Source organism: Lissotriton helveticus, chromosome 10, assembly GCF_964261635.1.
Source record: "Lissotriton helveticus chromosome 10, aLisHel1.1, whole genome shotgun sequence".
In the NCBI taxonomy this organism is placed as follows: Eukaryota; Metazoa; Chordata; class Amphibia; order Caudata; family Salamandridae; genus Lissotriton; species Lissotriton helveticus.
Window position 1 is genome coordinate 1,081,947,910 of NC_136071.1, and position 20,590 is coordinate 1,081,968,499.

The following is a 20,590-nucleotide window of genomic DNA, read 5'->3' on the forward strand; positions in this document are numbered from 1 at the left end:
CGTATTGCCAAAGTCTGTCAAGAAAAAGGTGTAGACTGGTTAGTTGCTCTGCCAGTCGCTTTGTTTTATATGCGCATGATCGCACATTCCAGATCAGGTCTGTCTCCTTATGAGGTCGTATTCGGCCGCCCCCCGAATATGTGGGGTACACCTAGACCCCGAAGTATTACAGATGTTTCCAGTAATATGCTGACAGATTACCTAGCTTCCTTGATGTCTGCCCTACACTCTTGTCGTTCACAGGTTGCCGCCGCATTTCCCGACAATACTGAAGTCAAGCCACACGAGATCCTTCCCGGCACCCTGGTCCTCGTCCGCAATTTTGATCGTTCAAGTCCGCTGGAGCCTCGCTGGAAGGAACCGAAGTTAGTCCTTCTAACCACCCGTACTGCCGTCAAGTTGGAAGGCAGGAAGGGGTGGGTGCACCTGTCACACGTCAAGAAATTTCACGGACTAAAAACTGTTTCCAAGAACATTTCCAAGGATTGTCAAGATTTTAAAGACTGCCAAGATACTATTCTTAAGGACTGTCCCGCAAATGACATTGATATCAAGCCCTCCCTGTTAGAGAAAACTCCGCAGCAGGAGTATAAAAGTAAGCTACGGTCTAGTAAAATAAGTCAGCCAGTTTAATTGTCTAAGTCCTCCCCTAGGTGAAACGGTTAGACAGGTATCTGACATGTATGAGATAGACCCCCATAGTGAGAGAGTTAGTCAAAACTCTATCCGATGTATCGTTTTTCTAAGTTTTATATTGTTTTTAAGCTTAATGGTTACCTGCACGAGTTATGTCTTTCATTTATGTTTTCCAATTTCTCATGTAAATATGTTTTCTAATGCTACAGTAGAGCACACATTTAGTGATCTGCCTCCTCACGAACTATCTTATCGTCTTGCTATGCGCAATAATTCATTTATCCGTATGTTACACTATTCACACCAGACCAGCAATGCCACTAATTGTTGGGTGTGTGGTCGACTCCCCCCTTTCCAGACACCGAAGGGAGTTCTGCCACTCTTTCCTTATCCGTTTTCACATAATGGTTCATGTGGAGCATGGTCCACGTTAACGTCATCCTCAACTGATATGTCCCTTCTGAACAGTACATGTTTTCCAGACAAGCAAGGTCTTCCCCACAGAACAGGGTTAGATCTAGAAAATGAAGTTTATAATTTGGGTAATTATTCTTCGAATTTCATGGTTCTGAATGTTCAGTCTGATCCTACTCCAGACTTACCTGCTATTTCAGTATTACCAGTCAAAGGCGAATTATGTGTCCGAAATAATGGTTCCGTACATGTAGGACATAGTGATTGTACTACTATTGTCGAGTATAGTGACAGTGGGAAATCTATTTTCAAAGCTTCACGTCATTCTTATTTTGTTTGTGGTCAGACCGCATATGTTCGTCTGCCCCTCGATTGGGATGGAACCTGTTACATTGCCTTCCTACTGCCACCAGTTTTCCTAGCCCCATCTGATTATCACAGAAACACACATCTAGTACATATTAGACATAGAAGGGAGATCGAGTCCCCGATTGTCGACCAAACTGAAACTGCTCTAGAACAGTATACAGATTTCAATAGAGGATTCTTTTTCTTTATAGGACCTATCCAGAATAGTAAGTTAATCCGTAGATTAACCAGAACCCTTGAGGCAGTAGTGAATGAGACTGCCTCTGCTCTAGGTAACTTAACCGAAGAGCAATCTGCTATGAGATTTGTCGTGCTCCAAAATCGTCTCGTTCTTGACGTCATACTGGCCGATAGAGGAGGAGCATGTAGAGTCATCGGATCTAGTTGCTGCATTTTCATTCCTAATAACGCGCCGTCTGTTTATTCAGCTATAACCAGACTTCATAAAATTGCCCATCAGTTACACCAGAATCCAGGCACCTGGACATGGTCCGGTTGGTTCTGGAGTATAATTTCTGCCTGGGGATGGAAAGTATTGTCCTTTCTAGGTATTGCAGTAGCGATCATATTCAGTTGCTGCCTCTGTATATAATGTGGCCCTGCTATTTGCGGCATTTGTGCTACCTCTTGTATTCCTAGTCCCAAGTCCCGTTCCAAGAAATTTCGAGACGAGCAAATGATACTGTATGAAATGATAGATGGTATCATGAATATTGATGTTTCCTGATGGAAACGTAGTGACAAGGAGGGAATGTGGAAAAGTAAATTTTGCCATGTTCTGTGTCCCTACGTGTTCCCCATCTTATGCTATATGTGCATGATTAATATGCATATGTATTCCCCATGATCGATTAAAGACGCAATTACAGTTGTGTCCATCTCTAGTATGCCAGTTTTCAGTTCTCGTGAAAGCTACGAGTATTAGGCCTATGTAAAGCTACATTGCCACGTTTCTCAGTGTGCACGTTATTTCATTGAAAGTCCCCGTTTCTAGGCCTCAAAAGGGCCCGGACTCAGATTCAGCTCCTGTCTCCTGAACCCTCTCCAAGGAGCGATACAGCCCCCACCTGTATCCCTGACCCTTCACTTACTTCCTGCCTCACAGTGCCCGGCTCGGCCTGACTCTGCCTCCCAGTCTGTCAAGAGTATGTTATGATTCTAGTTATCAGTCCAGCCCTCCTTCTCTGCATTCCTAAGCTACTGAATCGCATCAATAGTTTCAGTCATCGTCTAGCCTTTACGTCTCCATGTAAGAGAAATACTGTATTTATGGTCATTTAATATTCCTCAACACGCACTACATGTAGAATAATGCATGCACCAGTCTTAGTGTCTGTTAGCCTTTACCCTGATAACTTTTGGATTCTATCAACATGTTCTCTAAACATCAGACACTAGATAGTGTTTAGGTACATGTCGCTCTGACTCTCCAGACTTTCGTCTCTCCTTCTAGCTCAGAAGTCATAGCCCCCAGCTTCTCCCTAGTAACACGTCATTGCCAGCTTGCGCGCACCACTAGGTTAGAGGTCCCGGCTCCTTCGGTAGCCCCCTCCATGTTTCCGCCCCATTTGTGACATATTCCGTTACGTTTACATCACATGTCTATGTATACGCCCTGTTCATGCCTCTTGTTACACCTACTTTCTGCCTTATCTTTCGCGACTGCTACAGGCCCTGCCCACTGCTACGCCTATTGTATTGAACCTCATGTATTTTGTTTAACTATATATGCTTGTGCACTGTTATTAAAAAGTGGCTAGCCATTCTTTTGTCCCTGCCCCGTGCAGCGCTGCCATCCTATTTCCGTGCAGGTTGTCCTGTTCCTGTCCTTTATGCTGTATTAAACCTGCATACTCCTACTACCTCGAATCTTGACTCTTATTTATTGAGCTATCTGTTATTGTATATCCAGTCAAAAATAGAGGTATTATTTATTTATTTACCACAACGTCTTATTTTAAATGTTGGCCTTGAGGGTCTTAAGTAAATTAAATTTTAACATAAATTGACTATGAATTGAATTTTGTATGTAAATTGCATTGTGATTTTTATACTGTGCTGTATGTATTGCCTTTTATGATTTTTACAAAAATCGAATAAAGCGTATTTTGACTGACTAACTACTAGCTCTGATATTAACGTGCCACGCACTAGGGATAAGAGGACGGAAATTATGCAAACTTTCGAATTTGCTACTGTTTGGAATATGGTTAAGTAGAGGTAATGTTTTCTTGTCTCTGACATCTACCTCAACAGGTGGGCGGAGCTTGTTTGGGGCATGTTTTGGCGGAGCTTCAGCGTTATTGACACACTTTGTGCTTAGTTAACGGTCTTGGCAACTCAGTCCAGGGCAGCTCCTGATTGGGAGAAGACAGGGACACAGGGAAGCGGTAATGACCGGTTACTCACCGGTAATATTCATTACTCCGAGTCGTAGCCCTCCCCGTCCCAGTCCTTACCCATGAGCATAGCTCCTCCCACCAGAAACTCCCAAGCAACTAAAACCCATCCCTTCCCTCCAGGCCACACCCACACCCTAAGGCATATAATCATGTGACCCGCCCATCCACATCCTGTACCACCAAGCACAAGAAGCCGAACAGGGAGGGAGGGATGGGAACCAGGACTGGGACGGGGAGGGCTACGACTCGGAGTAATGAATATTACCGGTGAGTAACCGGTCATTACCTCCTCGTCAGCCCTCCCCGTCCCAGTCCTTACCCATGAGCAGATACCAAAGCAAGAATCGGCTTCACACAGCAGCAAAACAGACTCAAGCCTCACAGGCAGGAAGGCACACAACCCGAGCAGAACGCAACCCAGCGTCCCCAAACCCAGGAGACACAGTCCCACACATCAACCAACGACTAGAGGACATAAAAGCTCGAGGAGAACACCCAGCAGCATACACGCAGAACACAGCCAGGGAGGCCCCCCGGAAGCAAGCACAAGAAGCAGCCACCCCCGAGGCAAGGTACCTCGAACCGACCCAGGCGCCAACACACCACAAGCCCAACAGCAGGCCGCACAGCCAACACAGCCACCGACGGAGAGCAGCCACAACAGGCCCCAAAACAGGACCAGCCAGCACAAAGGCAACAAAAAGGGAAAACCACCCCATAAAAAAGACACCGCAGGAAGGAGGAACACCTCCAGAGCCCGCACAACGGTCAAACAGAGTAGCTGCACCGAAACCCCAGAAAGAGGAACAGGACAGAAAACAGGCAGAACCAGAAACCCCAACAAGGAGCAAAGGAACGAAAGAACGGCGCCAGGAGGAACCATCCAAAACCACCCGGACACCAAGGGGCGCATCGGCCCAATGCCCGAACCCTGAAAGGCCAACACAACCGCCCACAGAGCACGCAGGGAGGACACAGGCCGACCCAGTCGAAGCCAACCGCCCAGAAACCCAAGACCCGCACCGGAATCCAATGCAGACACACCCCGTGCCGGACAGTAATCCAGGAAGGAAAACCCCACGACCGGCCCAGGACAGGAGAGGCGAAGGGCTTCCGAATTGAGGAAAGGCACACAGCAGGCCCCCGTCCAACGAAGGACAGGGCAACCACCCCCCAGACAGTGCCGGGCCAAACCAGAGAACAACCTCAACCCAAGGCGATCCTCGGAGATGCAAAACAGGACCAACAACGGAACCCCGAACCAGGTCAGCAAGAGGCCCAACACGGACAGGGAGGGAGACACCCCACTCAGGCGAGTCGCCACAAGAACAAAACCCCCGGCAGACAGAAAGCCCAAAGGGAACTACAAAAAGTACCACCAGGGGACACAATCACAGCATTGGCAGGATTCGAACCCAGGCCTCCGAGGGCGGGCACCCCAATAAGGTACAAGAAACACCCACCAGCCAAAGCCCCATGGCACCACCACCCAGTCCGACCAGACCGATAGGAACCTCAAGAGGAGCCAAGGCAGAAAGAGGCCAGGCCAACCGAACCGACCATAGGAGACAAAGAAAGCAGAAGAAGGACCCAAACTCACACCAGTGCGAGCCTGCGCCACCAGAGGCACAAGACAAACCATCGAGCTAAAGCTCTCCGGTCAAAACGAAAGCACCACAAGAACCAAAACCACCAAGGGACACCACGAAAGCAGAGGCAGGATATGAACCCAACGCCAGTGTGAGCCCGCGGCAGCAGAGGCACAAGACATACCATAGAGAAACAGGTCCAAGGACAATCAACGCCCAACAAGCCCAAGACAGGCACAGAGGCAACCGCTCACGGGACATAAAAGGGCAGCCACGCAAGAGGAGCGAACCACCAGCCAACAGGACCACCCGCGGCCAAAGGCCACACCCCCCGGAAACAACAGCAGACAGCCCAAAGAAGCCGGAACCCAAAGCCCCAGAGCAAGACACACCTGGGGGGAACAAGCGCCAACGGGCCCAAGGAACAAATCCCACAGCAGCAGACAACAGCCGCGGAACATGGAGCCACCGGGGAGAAGCGGAAGACTGAGCCCCCAACAACCACCGCAGTCCTCGCAAAAGAGCCAGCCCGCAGGGCACCGGCAGGAAGACCCTACCAACCGAGGCGCCAAAATCACCCAATGAACAGGAGCACCTGAGCGGCGCAAAGAATGGAAGACACCAAGACAAGAATCCACCCAAACCGACTCAGGAGCCAGCAAACACCCAGTGAAAGGGCCGGAGCCGGAAGGAAAGAAGAGGAAGAATCAACCAACCGTCCAAGGATGGGAACACCCGGAACCCCAGAGCAGGCCAAACAGAGTAGCTCAACAAAACCACCCAGGGAGCCAAAGGTCAGCAAACACACCAGGAGGCGCAGACCATCCAAAAGGCAGCCCCAAAAAGCGGAAATGAACAACACCCCCACAGAACGTAGGAACCACCATGAAGCCGCGTGAACTGACATATGAAAGCAGGCGTCCCAAAGAACCAGAGAATCCAGGAAAAACCCCACCAACAGGAAGGGAAGAAACAACCGAAGAGACACCATCATGAAGGAATGAAGAGGGTACCACACAGGCCCAACAGAAACGAAGCCCCGAAAACCGAGAAAGAAAGCCCGACACATCGCCAAAGAACCCGGAACAGGGGCAGCGCAGAACCCATCCAGTAGCCCAGCCCAACAAGGAGGGACCAGAAGAAGAGGAAGCACTCAGAAAACCCTGGGACTTGTGGAAGGAAGGGACCCACCGGCCGCGCACCACACCATAAAAGGGACGGGCAATCAAAGTTAACGAAAGGCAGACCAAAAGCCCGCACACAACCCGTAAACTACCCACACCGAGTAATCGGACTGGAGCCAACAAGAACGACCGCAGCCGCCAAACCGAACAAGGGCACCAACGGAACCCCAAACTGGACAGAGCCCCCGAAGGAAAGCCCCATCACAGCAGCCCACAATCAGCACCGCCTCCCCAGGCCAGAAGCACAATAGCCATCAAACAGCCATAGAGGACCAAGCCGCTGCCGTACCAAGGGAACCGAAGGACAAATCCGTCAGGAAACGCAACAGCAGTCCCAACATGGAAAAAGAATCAGAGGGAACTTAGCCCACAGCACCCGGTAGTCCAAGGTGGCCTACCAACCAGGCACCAACCAGGCCCGACCAAGCCCAACTCCCGAGAGCAGACCGGAGCAGGCGAAACCAGGGAGGCAAGGCCGTAGGCCGCAGGGAAACCACGACAGCCACACAGAAGCAACCGAACCCAAAAGCAGGGGCAAGGCACAGACAGAACAGTAGGACCAGAGGCAGAAAAAGATGGATCCAAGGCCTCGCAACAAGCAGGACCACAGAATAAGAAGGAACGGCACCCACAAATACCAACAGGCACCGAGAAGGCACACCAGCCAGCAGGGATCGACCATCACCACAGCCAGGACACCACAGCGAACCACTGTAAAGGACACCCCACCGCCAGAGCCAGGGGAAAAACAAGTGTGACAACATCCTGCCACCCCCCATCAAGCACACCGCTCACAGAGTACAGAAAGACGGAGGCCTACAAGCCCCAACAACAGGAAAAAGGGGAAAAAGTCTACAGACTTCCCACCTCCCAAGGGCCAAGGGCACCCCAAACCGTCCCAAACACGTAGCAGAACACCGTGAAGCCTGCCCACAGGACTCACCCGAAACCACGTCCGGAGCCACGACAGCAAAGCATCCAGCACATGACAACAGTGAAGGAGCAGCGGAAGACCCAGCGACCACCACCCCCCAGTTACAGCGTAGCCCAAACCACACATCTCCAGTAGGGGAACAGAACAGAGAAAGTAGAGCCCAGACCAAGCAACGCAAGATCCACAAGGGCCAATCAGGGAAAGCCACACCCCAACAGGACAGCAGGCCAGCCCAAACAAGACATAAAGAGGGAGTCCCGGACCCCCCCAAACACCATGGTCCCACTAAAGCAGGGACTCAAACGTACATGAAACAACAGGAATCCAAGGGGAACAAAACACAGCCGCCAAGCAGACCGCCACACACCTACCTGAAAGGAGGACAGACGTGCAGAGAAGCCAGCCATGCACAACACACCCCCCCTCCCAGCCCGGGCGAACCCGCTAGGGCAGGGAAACAACCTGGAAGAGGGGAGGCCCCAGCAGGAAGACAAGTCGTGCCCCCACCACGGGTCCCTGTCAGAAACAGAAGCAATGCCCTCAAAAGGGGCAGAGAGCAACCCACGGCAGGAGAAAGAGGCCAGGGGAGAAACCAAGGACCCACAGCACACAGAGTCCCGACCCCCCAAGGAACCAGCCCCAGGCATGCGTATTGTAAAGATAATAAAGCACATGTTCTCCGTTAAGGGCAGGCTCAAACACCCAACACGCTCCACAGTACATAGAGGGTCATGTCACTACGATAAACAGATATAGCCGAGGCACAGCCCAACACAATCAGAACACCAGGGCACCCCCAGATCCAAACAGACACGGGAACATCGGAAAACGTAACGGCGCGCTTTTTACGAGCACCAGTAGCATCACAGAAGGACACAGGATTACGTTCAGTAGGCGGGGGAGGAAATGCGAAACGCTCCGAACCACACGAGGTTGAAGCAACGCCAACACCCGAAACCGGGCAACCAAGTCCAAAGCCGGAAGCAGTGCATGGGACACCACATCCTAGCCCCCGAAATCCCGGACAAACCAATGGCAGCAAACAGTGGGAAACACGGGCCCGTTACGAGCACCCAGCCACCAAACACACCACCAAGGAGGAGCCAAACCGCCACGCCACAGGCGAGCAGAGAGGCCAGCCGCGCCCAACACACCCCCCCTCCCTCCCCGGGTGAACCCGCTAGGGCAGGGAACATACCCGGAAGAGGGGAGGCCGCAGCAGGGAGACACCACCCCACACCAGGCAGTCAAGGCCCCCCAACCCCACGGTCCCGCTAAAGCAGGGACTCGAAAGTACATGGAAAGAAAACAAGTACATTAGGGGAACAAACGGCCGCCCAGCAGGCCGTTTCACACTCACCCGAAAGGAGGCACCATCGGTCCAGTACCTCCCCACAACGAAGTTGCCAGGAAATGAATTCCGCAGAAAAAACAAACAGGATGTGGATGGGCGGGTCACATGATTATATGCCTTAGGGTGTGGGTGTGGCCTGGAGGGAAGGGATGGGTTTTAGTTGCTTGGGAGTTTCTGGTGGGAGGAGCTATGCTCATGGGTAAGGACTGGGACGGGGAGGGCTGACGAGGAGGTAATGCTTGCCAGGACGAGGTGAAAGTGAAAGCGCGGGGCGGAGAGCGGTGGTGAAACAGTTCTTCCCTTAATCAGTTGTGGCTGCTAATGTGTGACTCTATTGGGCTATTGTCCTCATCCGGGAGGCACCTTCAGAGCTCAAGCAGATCCTAGAAGGGACAGAGCAATTAGAGTAATGCAAAGGTTGGTTTTAAGGATAGGAGAAGTGGTCTGTGATTGTGTATTTAGCTGACAGACCCTCTCGGTCGAGAGGCGGGGGAGTCGATATTCCCGTGGCTTGAGCGGTTTGTCCAATGTTTGAAGTTGATGAAAGATTCGGGATTAGTGGGAAGTAGGCGACACTCCATCCCAACTTGGGTAAAAGAAAATGTTATCAAAAGGTACCCCCGAGTGATCCATTGTAGGGGTGGAGCTCGTGCTAAGCCCTGGTGTCTGCTGCTGTGTTGTCTATCTGCCAAAATATCTCACGCCCGTCCAGGCATCGTAGATTGATATGTATTGAACGCATTGTAGTACGTGGTATTGGATTCATGAGTTTCTTTTCCTGCTGGACTAAGTGCGGTGTGTGTGCCTGTGCTTGTGTTCCTGTATGTGTGCCTGTGTGTGTCTGTTTGTGTGTACCTGTGTGAGAGTACACCTGTGTGTGCGCGCCTGTGTGTGTGGATGCCTCTGTGTGTGCGCGATTATGTCTATGTGCATGCCTATGTCTGTGTGCATGCCTGTGTTTGCCTGTTGTGCGTGCACCTGTGTGCATGTGTGTGCCTGTGTGTATGTATGTGTGCCTGTGTGCTTCTTTCACTGATGAATGCTTGGAATCTGTGCTGAGGCTGTGTCCCTATGGCATCCGCTGGTAGAACAGCTTGCAGACCTGCTTGCTCTTGGGGTGTTCCCTTTCTACCTAGAAGGCAAAGCATGTAACCAGTACTAGTTGAATGAAGAAGATGTCTTGTACTTGGAGTGTGCTTACATTAGTTCCTTCACTATTTTCTTAGAGGTTCATAGTGCCAAGACTTGTCACTCTATACTTGGGACAGATCTGCCTTACCGCGGTTCTGTTGCCATTCTTCTCTGTTCTTAGTTCATGTGTATTCTGTCCTGATGTCCCTCTGTGTCACAAACTTTGTCCCTGGTATTCTGTTTCCTTGTATCGCCTATTGCACCACAGTCCTGGATGTTGGCAAAGTAAGTGGCCTGAGGAACAAATGGGGCTCTGCTGAGTGGAGAAATCGGGTGGCTGCGAAAAAAAACAGTTGATAAAGTCCACCGAGCTGATGTACTGTTCGTGTGGCTGTTTTCTGAAAGGATCTTGTTAAAGTGAGGAATCTGTGGGGCTGCCTGTATTGAGAGATTAAGGCGTCCTCTGGGCTGAGTCACAATGCTGCCTGCTGCTAAGCGATCAGATATCACGTGTTTAAAGAATTGAAAACAGGAAAGTGATTATCTGCAAACTTATGCACTAGGTTCCAGTTGTTCAATTTTGGAAGTGTTTTCATATATTTATCATTATCATTTGTCCATGGGTGATACATGGCTAGTGATTCATTTGCACATAAAGGGATTAAAATAAGGTTTTGCATTTTAAATGAGGCTCACTTGTGAGTCACCTTTAAATACCTATAAAGACCATTATCAAACATTGTTCCTGGAAGAGCATGCAGCGTGGAATATTTGTAGGCACTTTAAAATCAAGTTTTTTTTAATCACGTATTTGGTTGCTGTATTTTTCTTTGAGGCATTATAATAATGATGTGCTGCTTGGCTAAATACTTATTAGGTCCCAAAGGTGAGACCAATTGAATTGCAAATGCTTGTGTTTAGTGGACATTACCATTGTTTTGGTTTGATACTGAGGTTTTTTTACTCTATGCACTCGGACACTTCTAACCAGGTACCAGCACATGTGATCCGAACCCTAAAACATATCAAAATTGGCTACACTCCTGATTGGCATATTTAACTTACCTATAAGTCATTGTATGTGGTACAAAAGTGTACCCAGGAACTGTAAGTTCAATGTTCCTAGTAGACTGCAGCACATATTGTGCCACCACTGAAGTGACAGTGCAAAGCATGTCTTAAGGCCTGGGTCGGCAGTTTCAAAAACTGCCATTTTGCCCCGGCAAAATAAAAAAGTTTGTCAGACCTAGATTTCCCTTTTTAAATACCTTTAGGTCACCACTAACTAGGCACTACCTGCCTATAGGAAAGGGTGGTAAGGCTGCCTTTTGTATAGGAAAATACTGGGAGCCCACTTCACAAATGTAAACTTAGACATGGAGTTTAAGTTTAGACCTGAATTCTAAGTTTACTTTGTGAATCGGGTCCTTAGACTTCAGGAAAAAGTTACCTTTGCGAATTGGGCCTTAGACGTAAGGTCTGAATTTAGACTTTAGGTCTAAGCTTTACTTCATGAATTGGGCCCTGAGTAACTTATAATGCTTAACTACAGTTTGCGAATAGCTAGAAAAATGTTTCAAGGGCACATTTTACTGGTTATTTAAAATCCATCTTAAGGGTCAAGTCAGATTTTCGATTACTATTTTGAAAATTATCTTTCTAGAAAAATGTAGTTTTCTTGCCTGAGCCAAATGTGCATTTCTGCCAGTGTTCAGTGTCACCTGACAGCTGATGGTTCCTTTGTGCTGAAATGTGTATTTCTTCTAGAAGCGGGCAAGGTGCTTGGGTATGGGGACATGTTTTTCTGCCAGACAGGAGAGCCTTCTAGTCTGTAACATTGAACTTCCAAGGGTGCCTACCCTGTCACAAGCAGATGTAGTTTGCACCTGCACTGGCCCCCTCTATTGTCCTGTTAGCCATTTATGCCACAATCCCAGTGAGAGAAGGGCCCACAAAGGAGGGTTTGCCATTATCCTAGCTACACCTCTAGGTCGGCATAGACAGCTCTGCATAGCGAAAAAAAAGTTGCTATGTTGGTTCTAGGAAGAGAAGGGCACTGTGGGGATAGTTTACAGTAAAGCACACAAGTTCTGCAAAAGCGGACAGAGTCACCTATGGGAACTTTAATCCCATTGGTTAGTGATTGGCCAAGAGTTTCTCCCACCCATAGTCTGGCACTGGGTAGTAATGTGGCACCACCAGTAGCCTCTTCAGATCACCTCTTGACCTGTAGAAGACAAAAGAAGGACTGCACCTGCTGTTGTGATCTGTGAGGAAATCCCCAAGAGTTGGACCTGCCCCCTCTTGACTTAGAAGTGCACTCCAAAGGTGAGTTGTCTGACCTCCTGTTAAGTTACAGGAACACAAAAACTGCAAGAAGCACGCTTTCCTGAAGGGCCCACTGGGCCTATCTCAGACCCGAAGGTGCTGCTCCAGGAATTAATCTGGACCTCTAAGTGGGGTCCCCAAAATCATGTGGCCCTTAGACAAATGTCAGAGTGTACTCATGCTTACTACCCTAAAAACTGGGACTTAGAGACATTTTCAAATATTTCTGCCTTGAGAACTGACAGAAGACTGGGACCTACCAGCAAGCAAATCCACAGAGTGTGCATCTCCCCTGGGCCTCCAGATACATGCTTCACCTCAGCATAAAATCTGATTCAGTGAGCTTGACACCAATAGGCATCCGACGTTGAACCTGCAGCCTAGCCCCGCTGGAGTAACTGAAGTTCCATAAACGAGACTGGATTAGATAGTAGAAATCTTCACCAGACTCAATGCCGAGTAGCATACGGTCATCGTCAATGGCTTCTGGGGTGCAAATACAGGAATTATCTTGCTCAGTGCTTTTCCTACCTTAATTTATGGCTTCACTGACCGTCAAAGACGTGGGGGCTGATTTAGATCTCAGCAGACCTCAGTTTACTCCATCACAGCAGTGATGGACATCCCATCCACCAAAATATAAATCCCATAATATCCTATGGAATTTATATTTTGGAGCAAAATACATCTGTCACCATTGTGACAGAGTAACCAGCCTGCTGGAAACTAAATCAGTCTTTTGATCCAGCCTCCTGTCTTGCCCTACTGAGGATTCTATGTTCTCTGAAAAATGTTAAGTCTGAAGGTAACTTTTTGAATGAGACCTACTTGGGCCTTGTATCCAACCTGAGCTTGGCTGTATACCAAAATGGTCCCTTACCATTTAGCAGTTTAAACTGACCCTGATTAATCGTGTGTTTATGTTTTTCATGAACTGGGAATTGTTCAACCAAGTAGTTAAAGTCAAATTAAGTTTTCACCACTGTGCTTAGCCAAGATCAAGATTACAGTAGCAGTGGAAATGCAGGGCAGACAAATAGTTCAGATGGACGTTAGACTTAGACTGATATTCAGACAAATATTGAGTTTTAAATACCAGAACATAAATATCAGAAATGCCCTGCAATTCAAATGCTAGTATGCAGAAAAAAATATTACTATTTAAAACTATTGTATTATGTTATCACAAATAGCATTAATTAACTGAAGACCAATGTTACTTCGGGCCTGATTCACAAACGTAAACTCAGACCAAAAGACTAAGTTTAGAACTGAAGTCGGGGGGCACCACGCAAGCGTCCAAGATCCTTGTAAAGCTCAGTCGGCTGGTCCAACGTATCCTGCATTATCCCTGTCATTACCTTCGGCACTTGCCCTACACAGAACGGTACTGCATTCATGGAGCTGTCCTGATCCTGGTGAACCAACTCCGATGCCTGAGGGTGCCTCCGTCATTGAGTTTCGGCGATTGGAGGCTCGGGGCACAGAGAGGCGGGGCGGGTCGTCCCGGGCCCTGCTGCTGTGAGCGGACGAAGAGGAGAGAAGGCACCCGGTGTTGCTGGAGGTGAGTTGAGACCCGTTGCTGCAGTGATGGTGCTGGTTGTGAGGTGGTAGTGGTGATTCCTCCCTGATATGCCAATAACTGGGCTAAGATGCAGAGAAAACTGGCCGCGCTCATTCAGAAGCGCACGGACCAGTCATACTCTTAAGGCTGCGCGGGGGACATGGCCCACTGTGTGCCTCAATGCTATTCCCTGCCACACAGATGTGCGAGGGCACTGCATCTCTGCTCCAGGCACCAGCTGCAACGGACAAGCCTGCTCCTCCTATTGCAGCTGGCTACCTGCGCTCATCAGGCAGACGATTACCGGAACCATGGTGTTGGGCCAGGGCTGGCTCTCTGGCACGCGCTGTGGTGCATGGCCCATCTGTTTGCTCCTCGGATTGAGGCCCTATCAACAGTAAGCTGCCCTTGGACCTGGGACGGGGGCGCATGGGCACAGGGGGGTCTTCAGGACCTTCCAGCGGGACCTACCTCAGTCACCAGCTGCACTAAGGTTACCCTCACTCCTGGTATCATTCCCTTGCCATTACACTGGACCAGCTGTGGCTCATGCCGTTGACACCTTTATTTCTTAAGATATGCTGCATGCAGCTGGCCTAACTTTAGGGAACTGTCTTGGGCTGCTAATAAGGCAGAGTGTTGCTTGGCTAATCTGGGCTGATGACAACGACGCAGCACCGCGGCATGGGCCGCAAATATCCCAAACAGGAGACCTGCCCTTTGAAAAGCTCACAGGCAGGACTGCTGAGGAGGCCCCTGCAAATGGGGAGAGTACGCAGGGTGTGGAGTGTGTGGAAGACCTCCCTGTGCTATTGGCGTCGATGCTTCAGGAAATGAGGGTAGGTTTCAAAGCCCTAGACAGGCGGTTTGACACATTACACAAGAGTTTGGCGGACATGGGGGCCAAAATCCAAACACATGACCGACGCCTGGATGTTGCTGAAGCCCGCATTTTGGACATCAAGGATGGCACATCTCAGTCTCTGAAGCGTTCTTAAGGAAGTGGCTATAAAGAACGAAGACCTCGAGGTGAGCAGCAGGCGCAATAACATTCGCATTTTGGGTATCCCTGAGGTGGCAACTACAGGCGAATGGATTTATTTGTCGAGACCTTGTTGTCTGACATTTTTGGCATGGAGTCCTTCACCGAGGGGTTTGTGCTAGAGCGAGCACATCGGTTCCTCGGGCCCCGGCCTAATCCTGGCTGCCCCCCAAGACCCATCATTGTGTGAGTCATGAACTTCCGAGACTGGGATTCGATATTACGCCTTGCCAGGGATGGGAAGACACCATATGGCAGAGCTCTAAACTATCCTTCTACCCTGACTTCACTGTAATGGTGCATGATGCTCGCCGGATGTTTAATGGGGTGAAGGCCACCCTTAGAAATGTAGGTTTAAAATATGGTATGTTGTATCCTGCCAGACTGAAGATAGATATAGGTGGCTGTGCTTGCATCTTTGACACTCCTACGGAGGCACGGGAATTCTGTCATACCTACAAGCAAAACAACAATAGGACAGGGTCGAGGAGTGGGGGGCCCTCCCCTCCACACAGTGGCTGTGATGCAAGTGTTGAACTATTCTCCAGTTCTGTTACTGGTTAGCATAGTGGTAATCCATCCTGATTGCTAAATGGACCTGGGATAATGTACATTATACTTCTTTACTATTTCAATTAGTTGGCTGACTGACATGGAGTCGCCACCCCTCAGGTGTACACCTTGGGTTTGGTCATGTCTTTGCAAAAGTGCCATTCTTGGGTTCTTCATTTAAATGTAAAGCTAATTGGTACTTCAAGTTATGCGTTATGTTCTGGTACGGCCTTGCTTGGGTGGAGGTGAGGCTGGGCGTTGCTTAAATGTTTCCAGTTGTGTACGGCGAAGGTCACTGTCACTGTTTTTCATTTGTTTCTGCTACTTCACAATGCTATGTTTGATATGTACTGCCTATGGCACAGTTAGGTAACACTGAAGGTCCCTCTAGCTTGTCCTTAATCTCCTGGAATGTCAGGGGACTGAACAACAATCACAAACGACGGCAGGTTATTAACTATTTGATGCGACAGAAGATGGACATCACTTATTTGCAGAAAACACATTTGCCTAAAGCGGACACGGCCTGCTTTGCTGTCAGTTGGGGAGCACATGGATATTTTGCGAATTACAGTAATTACGCCAGGGGCGTGCCCATCATTATCCAAAAAAGGGTTCCTTTCAGCCTCAGCTCAGTGGTAGTGGATAGTGAGGGTCAATTCATCATCATCACAGGCCCACTCATGGGACATTACACAGCTATGGTATGTGTTTTATAACCCGAATACTGACTCCCCCGATTTTTTACACTCCTTACACGCACAGTTAGAGAGGTTGGAACATAGCTTTATCTTGGTTGTGGGGACTTCAACTTACTACGGAACCCAAGCCTAGACAGTACTTCTACTTCCCCGGACACCAAGCCACGCGCACGCCGTGTTCTGCTACATCTCTGTGAGCAACTATCCTTGCTAGACATTTGACGCAAACACAATCCTGCATTCACGGAATATACCCACTACTCGGGCCAGCATAACACTCGCACCAGGATCGATTTTTGGCTATTCTCCCCGCGTATTGCCGGCTAGTTCCGATCACTGGTGACACTGCCACAAACGTACTCTGATCACGCCTTGGTGAAGCTTCACCTAAATGCTCCCCGCCCGGAAGGTTTCAAACGACAGTGGCGATTTCCGAGCCGCGCCCTCCATGATGATATTTTTAATGTAGAGGTGCGCAAAGCCATTGAAGACTACTTCTCAATTAACACCGGTTCAGTAGATACATGGACGGTCCTATGGAGGGCATAAAGACATACATAAGGGGCGTTTGCATTGCCAAACATGCCGGAGTTCTAAAAGACCTGCATAACACACTTGCGCACATCAAATGCGAACTTGCGTTCTTAGATGCTGCGAATCTACACACTTCCGAGGGTAAACGGTTGTCTCTACTTGTTGAATTTTGTGAGACTCCGGACTGGGAGCTATTATACTTGGGTAAATACCGCTCTGCCATACGGTATGGAGAAGCTGAGCGACCTGGCAGGGTGCTGGCACAAATACTCCGTCCCCCGTACAGCAGGTCTTACATCACCGAGCTACGCTCATCCATCAATCAAATGCTCTCTTCCACCCCAGTACTTTGTGATAAATTCCTAGACTACTTCACGGGCTTATACTCTTCTAAAATAGGAAGCGATCTTTCAGCCTAAGAAGATTATTTGTCAGAGATTTCACTGGTGTATTTGGAGAAAAACATGCAGGATTTCTTAGCAGAGCCCATGTCCGAGGCTGATGTACTTGGTGCGATTGATGCCCTCCGAGGCTCCTCCATCCCCGGATTGGACGGTTTCAATGGAGACTTCTATAAGGCCTACAAAAACATACTTGTGCGCAGTTGATAGAGGTCTTTGCCAAAGCGCTTGAGAGACAGGTACTGCCCCCCACACTACGACAAGCAGTCATTATTCTCCTGCCCAAACCTGGCAAAGATACGTCCCTTTGTCGCTCATACTGACCCCTTTTGCTATTAAACTTAGATTATAAAATACTTGCTAAGATTATCACTAACCGTCTATCCCAATTAATGGAATTCATCATATGCCCAGCCCAATTGGGCTTTGTCCCCCATCGATCCACTTCCTTAAATCTCAGAACGTTATTTGCTGTAATACATAGAATTGACCCGAAAGTAGCAGCTTCTACTATCCTTTTGGATGCGGAAAAAGCTTTAGATTCCTTGGAATTACCTTTCTTTCTTTCGGTTATGCGTCGCATGGCCATGCCTGTGAGCTTTATAGCCACCACAGCACTACTATACTGTCAGCACTTGGCGAGACTCCCATTGAATGGCACTCTATCCCAACCATTTTCGTTGTCTCATGGCACCCAGCAGGGCTGCCCTCTGTCCCCCCTTTTGTTTATTTTAGCCATGGATTCTTTTATTTGCCATTTTCTAGAACAACATTTACATAGAGTCTTGTAATTCAATACTGTCCCCTTAATAGTCTCGCTATATGCAGATGACACTATACTCTATGTTCGCGACCTTCAGGATTCCTCCCTCAAATGGTGCCACAATTTGGTAAAATATCTAGGCATACATATCCACCTGGACACTGTGCAAATCCTCAGTTTGAACTATGGGCGTGCAGTCTGCGCCTTAGAAGCACAAGTGGAACGCTGGTTGCGTCTGCCGCTATCAATAGATCAGGTGGAGTTGCGATACTTAAAATGGTGTTCCCTAAATTTTTGTATATTTTTATAATATCCCCGTACCCTTCACCAATGGTTTCTTCTTGACATTACACACACGCCTCATCAGACTGGTATGGGAGGGGAAAAGGGCGCACATCCGCTGGCAGGTGCTTACACTTCCTTGCGATGGGGGGGATACGGTGTCCCAGATCTCCATCTGTATTATTTAGTAGCCCAGTGCAACTATGCATATGCCTGGTTTCATCCTGATGCAAGAATACCATTTTTACTGCCAGAACCAGATTTTGTCTTACCCAAAAAACTGGCCACTGTACTACCGAAGGGCGGTCCTAGAGACCCACATGACATACAGACTGTTTCCACCACCAGTTGGGCATGGGATAAACTACGGAGGCTAGTCAGCACCACCACTTTATACTCTTCAGCCGTACCAATCCCCAACCCCACCTGGATGCCAATAACCAGGGAAAAGTTAGCCAAATTCAATATCACAAAAATGAGGGATTTTTACCCGGCAGAACACCCGGTTTCAAACTATCACATTTATGGATAACTTCGTATTGGGGCGAATCCGCTCTGCTCTATGTGCTACACTGAATACTGACCCAATTGAACCCGCCTCTTTTGCTCCACTCACATTGATCATTGAAAGTGAGATGGGTACTCATCTCCAAGCTATACAAAACATGCGCTAGTGCGAGACAGGTGAGGGACATCGAGGTTCGCAATGCATGGGAACAAGATCTAGGTCGTACCATTACACACAAACAATGGGCGAAGTGCTGCTCGGTGACAAGGGAAGTCTCCATTAACAGTAGGCATAAGCTAATTTCAAATTCCGGTGACGTATTTATTGCACTTCCGCCAAAGCCCACAGAATAGATGTGTCCAGACCCCATAATTGCCAGAAGTGCTCCACACCATATGCGGACTTTGGACCTGCCCCAAATTGAAGTCATACTGGGAGCAGATACTTGGCACACTGGGTGTCATGACTAATCTGACTCTTATTCCCACTCCAGAAGTGGCACTACTGGGATACATGGTTAATTTTCCTAAAAAAATTAGATTTGCATCCCTTGGATTACAACTGGCCAAAAGGGAGATAGCTTTATTGTGTGCCGAAGGACTGCCCCCACTCTGTAGGGATGGTTATGCAGTTTGGCATACTGTAATGTAAATAGTGAGATTTATGCCAGCATTATGCCATATGTTGCAACATTGCGTCAGACCTCCAATTCACAACTTGAGAATGGCATAGTCCCAGAGAGTGTGGGGTGACGGAGCATGTCCCGCAGGTTTGATGGCATACAGGACATAAACTCATGCCTATTATCTCATCCTTAGATTGAGTGTATTTATATATAAGATCACGTAGACCCAGACACAGAGGCGATTACCTGCTGTGGTTTGTAAAGAGGCCGGGTCAGGCGGAGGGTAATGTAATATTAAGAATGTACAGATGTTGATATTTACATGCCTATCGAAGTGTTGCATTTACTATACTTAACTGTGCAATTATGATACCTATTTCTAGGATACGTTATATGACAGTGTCCCACCAATTGTGTATTGCTGATATATGAAAAATTGGAAAATAAAGTTTAAAAAAATGTTTAGAACTGAAGTCTAAGTTTAGACCTACAGTCTAACTTTACTACTACTAAAATTAGCCGTTTGGTCTAAGTTAGACTATTGGTCCAAACTTGGACCAAAAGTCTAACTAGTAGTAGTAAAGTTAGACTTTAGGTCTCAACTTAGACTTTAGGTCTAAGCTCGGACTTTTGGTCTAAGTTTACTTTTGTGAATCAGGCCCTTTGTGTTTTTGTATAAACACACAAGCTTCCTATATCCTGCATAGTCCAAAGATAGTAGTCAAAAGGAAATAAGAACAATGTATATTAAAACAATATTATAATCTAGTGAATGTCTAATATAACAAGAACCAGTGCGTTTCAATTTTCGTTATCATCATGGAGTCTACTGTACTAGAAAACATCTCAATGTTATAGATTCAGACGCATGTCTATCTTATCATGCTACATACCAATTCAATTGTCGCGGTCATCAGTCAGCAGATTGGTATGTGTAATAAATATGAGATTGCCGTTTTTTCTGTCTAAATAATTATTCATGTTACATTTTCAAGGTAAAGTACTTGAAAGAAACACTTAAAAACATATCTTTAGACTGTGATACACGATGTTCAGTAACATTTTGAAGGCATAGTTCTTTTACCTGTATTTTAATATAGCATGCTAAAATCTTACCCATTTTATTTAGATGTGGCATGTATGAAATATTCCCTATAATATAGTAATCACATGACATAATTCCTATATTATTATACCTTATTAGCTTGTCAAAACCTCCATCTATATTGCAATAATTAGTGATTTAAAGTGTCCGTTAGTGAACATTGTAATACCCC